The sequence below is a fragment of the Pocillopora verrucosa genome, chromosome 9, assembly GCF_036669915.1.
Source record: "Pocillopora verrucosa isolate sample1 chromosome 9, ASM3666991v2, whole genome shotgun sequence".
NCBI lineage: Eukaryota > Metazoa > Cnidaria > Anthozoa > Scleractinia > Pocilloporidae > Pocillopora > Pocillopora verrucosa.
The window spans coordinates 6,465,171-6,472,796 of record NC_089320.1 but is presented as its reverse complement, the minus strand read 5'-3'; positions in this window follow the sequence as shown (position 1 = coordinate 6,472,796).

Below are 7,626 nucleotides of genomic sequence, written 5' to 3'. Positions count from 1 at the left end.
AATAAATTAAGGATGGCATTCAACAACCATGTCCTCGGCAACGGCTTGTTTTATGTCTTAAACGATTATACACGCATACACAACACACTACCTTGGTTAAGATAGTGATGTTAGTCAACTAAGCTTTCTCAAAATTGATTCATGAATCATAAAAGGAAATAACATTGTACTAGTTACCATAATCCTGGCGATGTGAGCTACTATACATTACGTTACTTCCTTTAAATTTCTTGAAGTGCTGTGGCTTCGAGGAAAATGATAAATTATGTCTTGATGATTATGAAGAAGCTCCCATGCACTGAATCTAAGCGTGAAAATCGTGAAGACTAAGGTATCTATCACAAAATTATTTCCTATATGTTTCAGGAATTCATTTTTGGAAAATCTTACTTAACTAACATCACTTTATTAGTCAACCTATGCATATACAGAGGATTGGCAGTTTAAATTTCAGAACTTGCACGACGCTTTGGCCAAAAAGTTTCAATGAGCTTGTCATCCAATTTTCTTTTAAAATTGTTTGTAAAAATGGAGACAGTTGTTTAAAAGGATCAGAGCTTTTTCTAGATCAAAGAGTCATGAAAAATGTTCTGACGATTAGTTTCAGACGGATCTGTCAACCAAATTTGTATGGATGATGCATCATTTGTGCCACTCATTTAAGATTCACGTATATGTGGGCTGCTTCACTCGATGGAAATAATAATAGTGCTGTCTATTGAGCACACCACACTTGATGAAAGGCACCAAGACTCTTTAATTGTCTTTTTCGCTTTTTTCTTTAATTATTCGGTTCCTCAGTACACAATTCTACTTACATCCAAGCTTATTTCATTCTGTGCAACTCTGGTTAATCCCTTAGGCTCTCACACTTTGAGTTTCACTGCATACTTCTACTTTAACTACAGAATTCAGATTCTACTCATCTGCACACTGTCTACATTCTTCTGGTCAGCTCTTCTCTCACTTCTCTCCACTCTCCTCTCCTTAGTGATATGCACATTCTCCGTTCATAAAGACTTAAGCGCTAGGGAAACTTGAGGAGTCACTTCTCTTTTGTCAGTGATTTGACTAATAGACTGTTGGCGGGTTCCCATCGCTGTGGCGCTAAATTTTCAGATTTTTCCGTTGATAACTCCCTATAGGTGTGACTTGAAATCTGATTTCGTCTCGGCGCCCTAGCTACATGATATCTTCGGCAATTTCAGTGGGGGATGTCGGCTTCCTTCCCTCTGTATAACACGTCATCAGTTTTTAACAAGACTCATCATTAACTTACGAATTGACCTCGGGACGTAAAACCTCCGAAACGTTACTGATCTCAAACTTCCTATGAGAGAATCATTACTTTTTGTTGAATGGGTTAAGCCTGGTTTTCTCTAGCGACGCAAGCACAAACGCAAGCATCACAACACTTATTTCACCGAGAAAAAGGCTCGACGCAAGCATAAGCACAAACGCAAGGATCAAAATGTTTCCTTTTGTATCTGTGCTTATCAACGATCGTCTTCACTCGTTGTAATTATTTTGCACTTGTGCTTGCGCGCTACTGAAAAGCAGGCCTAAGAGATCATTTAAGCTCTCAACGCCTAACTAGTTTTGACCATAAATTGAGCCAGATCTTTCTTTTGAATTGCTAACATCCCTTGATTTGCTCGACCAAATAAAAATTAGTGGGAGCACATGTATTCAAATCCTCTAGAGCGAGTCCATAATGACTGAATTGTAAGAGTTTCCTTGCAGCTGGACTTTTCTTGCCACTTGTGAGAAAAATGATAGAATCGTTTGGGCTCTGAAGTCATTGCATCCTCGGTTTTGAAAACTGCATCAGTTTTAGTGCGACAAGCTCCTTTGATTGCTTCGACGGTCCCTTCATTGTGACGTGTTGAGAGAAGGTCGATCTTTGGTCTTTAAATAGCCTGATCCACTAACGTGAGCTGGTAGATAACAGAAATTGAATTAGGGGATTCCCTTTTTCAAGGGCAGTTTTACTTTTGTTATTAAGACTTTGAAAATATTCGGAGTTGCGTAATATAGCGTCAAGCGTAGGTTATCAATAAATAAACAAAACGAAAAAATAGAAAATGATGTATACAGGATCCAAAAACTGACCCGAAACACCCCACAGAAGGAAGGAAAGAGCTAATCAGAAAGTTTTGGCACTTTAATTATTCATGAGCAGATTTAATTTGAATCTTGAATTTTATCGTTTCTAAGAACTTCTGAGCGTGTTATTTCGCGCTGTTACTCGTTAATTTCTAAGTCCTACGTCACTAGGCTGATGTTTTGGAAATCTTTTTTTCTTATTTGCGCAAGTTATCTGTAAGTATAGGAGATTTGGTTGCCTGTTGAGTACAGTAGTTGCCATCATAAGAATTAGGAAAGCCTTTTATACTGTTGTACTGATCATTGTGCCATGTTAAGGGAAGAATAGACGGTAACACTATTTTTTAACTTTTCGTTTAAGCTCTGAAATTCTTTTTTTTCTTTCGTAATATTGTATTGCCCATTATCTGGCGAACAGCCTTTACGAAACAAAAGTAAGCATATAGATAATACAGTAATAGCCCTCTTAGTTAGTCTTAAGTCCTGGAACAACAAGCCTAGGGTTAGGTTTAGGGTTAGCTCCCTGCTTCCGAGAGTGAAAATCACATGTACATGATGGAATGATTATTCTTCCAACTCGGGAACTTCAATATCCACGAGAACCCCTATATCTACCGTACGTGCGTAGCACGACCGTATTTAAAAGAGGTATGTAATCTGTAGCCTTAAGAGGTTGAACTCATTAAATTAGGTACTGATGTCTTTGAGTATATTTTATAATTTGGGTAGGCTGTGCTAAGCTGAGAGCTTGATACAGAACGGGTGGTGTAATACAGTTCACTCCGACTTATTTCCTTTGTCCTTCAGTGAGAAATACATGCTCTTCAAATGTTTCACTTTGAGTAATTATGTATGTGTATGGCTCAGGCACAAACAGTTTTTGCCTTTTTGTTTTATTTCTTAAAATATTCACCGTCTCTCTACCTTAACAAAGCAAACAAATCTTACAGAGCACGCGTCACGCGAAATCCTAAGCGGAAAAAGGAGGTAAGCATGTGTGTATATACTTGTCCTTGCGACGGTCAAGTTCAACATACAAAACAAGAGGCTTGTTTAATAATTCTTAGTTGCTCAGCCTCAAATATGCATGGTTAAAATTAATGGCCAAATATCTCGTAAACATAGATTCCAATTTTCAGAGAGCGTCTCCTAGCGAGGGTGTACATGTAAATTGTCTCTGATAAAATAGCGTGTTCGGGTTTTCTTCCGTTTTCCCTTAAGTCATAATCAAGATAATTGTATCTCACCACATCATTTTCATTTCTGGTGTTAAATCTAAAAAATTGTATCTGCTTTCATGTCCAATCGACGTGGCAGTCGATTCCTGATGACTCGAAACATCCTGAACTCAACATCGCGGCAACTCGAACCAAAATTGATCATGATTTCCCCTTGATGTCCGTCATACATTCACTGCAATTTTACCTCCGATAACTCAAATCTCCTGCTTGCCATTCAGGTAATTCTCTTTATGTTTTTACCCCGACAACTCGAATCAAGGTAAACTATGTCCTCTAATACGTGACAACTCGAAACAAACAGTGAACTGCAGTTCAAATCATTTATTATATTTTAAAGCAGCTATTTAATCTTTGCTTTGATGAAAATGTATAGTGTAAAGATAAAAAAAAAACAGTAAACAATGTTTTTCTCCCATTTGCGGTCCTTTGTTTTTAACTCTCAAATATTTTTCAATTCCCCTTGCCTTGAAGGTTTAGGTGAACATATCTGGTCATTTCGTTCTACAGTCGTTCCACAAAGAAGTCAGTTCGTTACAAAAAAAGTTGCTCTCGCTATTATGTTCCTATCGCTACTCTGTACTCAGATCACATTCAGTGACATTAAAAAAATAGGTCAGTATTTATATATGTGGGACGAACTGACTTTTTTGTGGAACGAACTGACTACTTTGTAGAAAGATCCGACTATTGAGTGGAACGATCTGACTCTGAACGATCTGACCATGGAACGAAATGGCCGTAAACCTTTATCTCTTGGGAAAATAACTAGTATGTGAGCCTCGACTTCAGGTGTTCGACCTAGTTTCCAGATTTGCGAGGCAAGGGATTACGAAACGATGTCACTATGAAAGATCTACGGATTGCATTTGTTTAATCTGCAAACTTAATCTTCTCGCAATGCCTTCTACTCGCCTACAACCGGGCAGACCTACGAGGGGTTACGTAAAAGACTGCTAGCACTATCGATCTGTCTAATCTTTCTTTCAAGACCTTCTGAGATTGTACGGAGGTTTAAGGCAAGTTTTCGGCGAGATGGAGACTTCAAAACACTTTAGAACCGTTCGAATTAGCCTAGCCTTGTTGATAACTATAAAACTTTATTTCTAGGTAAAAGAGATCACCAAACATAAGCGGAAAAAGAATCCTACAAATTTTTAATGAAAACTGATTCCATCGAATAAGTAGGTCGTCTGTTCTGCAATAGCCACAAAAACATCCACGGGGCTTCCCCGCTTTAATATGAATGTCTAATTAATCGTCAAGTCAACGTGAACGGAACCAAACCCCCTACAAGAAAAACCGAGTCGGTTTTTCAATTCTTCGTCAAATTATTCGTAGTCCGCTCTCCTCTGCCGCTACCTGCTTCAACCAGATGAACGAACGCAATGAAGAAAGGCTATATAAGTGAGTTAAGGAGATTTCATTAACATCCCCCGCTCTTCTCGGCCGGCGCGCAGAATTCGAATCTAACGAGACAGACACGCGGTAATAGTAATTCCCGAGGAGTTTTCGGTCTCACTCGTTAGATTGCTTTAAAGCTGTCTGAAGAGCCCTGCACTTGCTTTTAACTCCGTTTTTTACTTTTTACTTACCTACTTGCCTATTGGCTTGCTTACCTACTAATTTATTTGCTCACATAGTTGATAGTGTAATGGTTACGGACTTTATAACAGGTCAGTTACCACAAATAATAAAAATCCAATATCGCATGATTTTCACCCAAGCATTAATCACAAGCTTGACATTTTCAGTACAGACTAGATGTACTTTTTTCTGTTGTTTTCTTTTTCTAGCTGCGGGGCTGCTCTAAGACGAGGAGCGTAAAAGTGTGTTCATCGTTGTCCAAACGTTCAACCTAGCTTGAAATTGTTCTTGAATGATACGCCTTTCTGAAATTCGAAGTTAGCAGGACTAATAGTAAATTCAATAATTGCTTTCAAATAAGTCCATTGTAAAACACTGTACTTTTCTCCCCGCAAAAGGCGACACTATCATTTGTAAAATATCTCCCACCAGCAACCGACTGAGTGAATTTACTGAATAGCAGTAAGGATAGAGTTAGTCTCAGAAAGGCGTATCATTCAAGAACAATTTCAAGCGAAGTTGAACGTTTTTACGCTCCTCGTCTTGGTTCTCAAGCGTAAGTGGTATGCTTCAACACGAGTCAGGAAATGACAAAACTATGACCTTGCTGTTGTGCTTACAGCTGCGGGAAGTTTAATTAAGAAAGTGAATTGGCATGGTCACTTATTGATAGAGATATTGAAAAAAATGATAGTGTCGCCAGTTATCAAAAGGAAACCATTACATCGTTATTCAAAATGAACTTATTTGAAAACAATACATGAACAGTTTAGAGAATGATTTAGTCCCGATAACAAGAAATTTACAGACACTTATTGGTGCGTAAATAGCAGTCCAAGAAAAGTGGATCTCATAATTTCATAATACGAACAGTAAAGGAATAAAAGTGATGTCGATGTCAAAGGGTTGTTTCGATAAAAAGCAACAATTTAATTTGACTCTAAAACCACCCTGATTTGTCTCAACTTTAGTTTGTTATATTCTTGGGTCAGGAAAATGTACTTTAAGCGATTGTCGCGATGCAGTTGCTGTTATTGTCTTAAATTGTTAGGTTTCGATGGCCTAACGATCGAGCGCGGACGTAAGGGACTCGTTTCAGCCTCTAACATCAAGTGAAGCTTTTATAGCATTGAAATTTAGAATTGAAGTCCTTCGCCATATTTTTCATAGTTTTCAGGTACAAAATGTAGCGAATTCTTAAGGAAGCTAAAACATTTGCATAGTTTTTTTTTAACCTGATAAGCGAACATGACTGTGTACTTACCGGTAGAAATCGAGCAATTTTTTGCTTTAATCATGTCTTCCCTTTATAACTTATACGTAACAAGCGTTTTCTTTGGAAATGATGGAATAAATGTTATAGCTTCAATAAAGCTTAATGCCTGAAGCAGACGGTCTATGTAGATTTCTGTCCATTGCCTGCTTATCTAGTTTTTTTTTAAAAAGTAGTGAATAACGGCAGTTACTGCGACAGAAAAGCATTTAAACCCCATATACTGTAAGTAGTGTAATTATTAGTGACTGTAACTAGAGTAATGTAAATAAGCATTGTAATTAGTGTAAGTGGTGTTTCATATTGTATTGTAAGTATTGTGTTTGTAATTTAAAAAAAAATAAATAAAAAAAAAAAAAAAAAAAAAGAAACAGTCCCTGGACCTTAGTGCCTATGCCGCCTTGATGAGGTGAGTAACATGTTTTCATTTTGATTCTTTCCTTCTAATTGATCAGTAGGTCGTCTTTCCTCGCACCTGCTCGCGGAAAGTTGTGGTAGGTTCTTTCATATCTAAATGAAATGACTCAAGCGACCAAAGACGGCATTAAGAGAAAGAAAAACTACAAACTGAAAAATGAGAAAGAAAGAATCCGTGAATAAGAGGGAAATTTAAAAATATGAATTCCTATCGATCCCATCTCTGAACTCTAGTTCCTGCAGTTTTGCCCGTTGCCCATCATCACTTCTTTCCACACCCCTTTTGAAATTTCTTGGTTTTACCTTTTTTTTTCGCTTTTTTTCAGTTTGTAGGAGACACTATCTGCAGAAGTGACAGACAGAGATACTTCTAATCTTTTTTGGCATCATTATGGTGCACATAATGCAGAAAAGTTAGGGGCTTTAAAGAGATGCATACTTAGCTTTATACTTAAGGATTACAGCTCTTCCTGTGACCAGCTACTTGACGAAGTCAACCTAACTTCATTAAATATGAGGCGTCTCCAATATATGTGGTGATATCGTTATATAAGAGCTTGTTTGTAGAAAACTACCCGAATTAGATGGGAGCCATGTTCTGAATATTACAACTCACGCGGTCACCAAATCCTGTCACTTTCTAAGTCGAGAACAATAGTGCATGGTCTACATCCTTTTAATTACTTAGCTGCTAAACTATGGAATTTCCTACCTGATGGCCTGGGAGCTTGCGAGGATTTATATAAATTTAAAGGGAAAATCCTTAGTTTTGTCGATTTTAACATTTAATATCACTTGCATGGCTTTTTAATATCTAATGTAAATTATATCGTATTTTTATTTTATTATTTTATATTTTATTAATGTATTATTTGATAGGCATGTAAATTTTATATTCTTATTTGAATTTGTGTTTTCATTGTACTTATTACATTTAACACGAAGACACTAGCTTTTGTAGCTACACTCAAATTTCGTGTGCAAATAAAGTTTATGTATGTATGT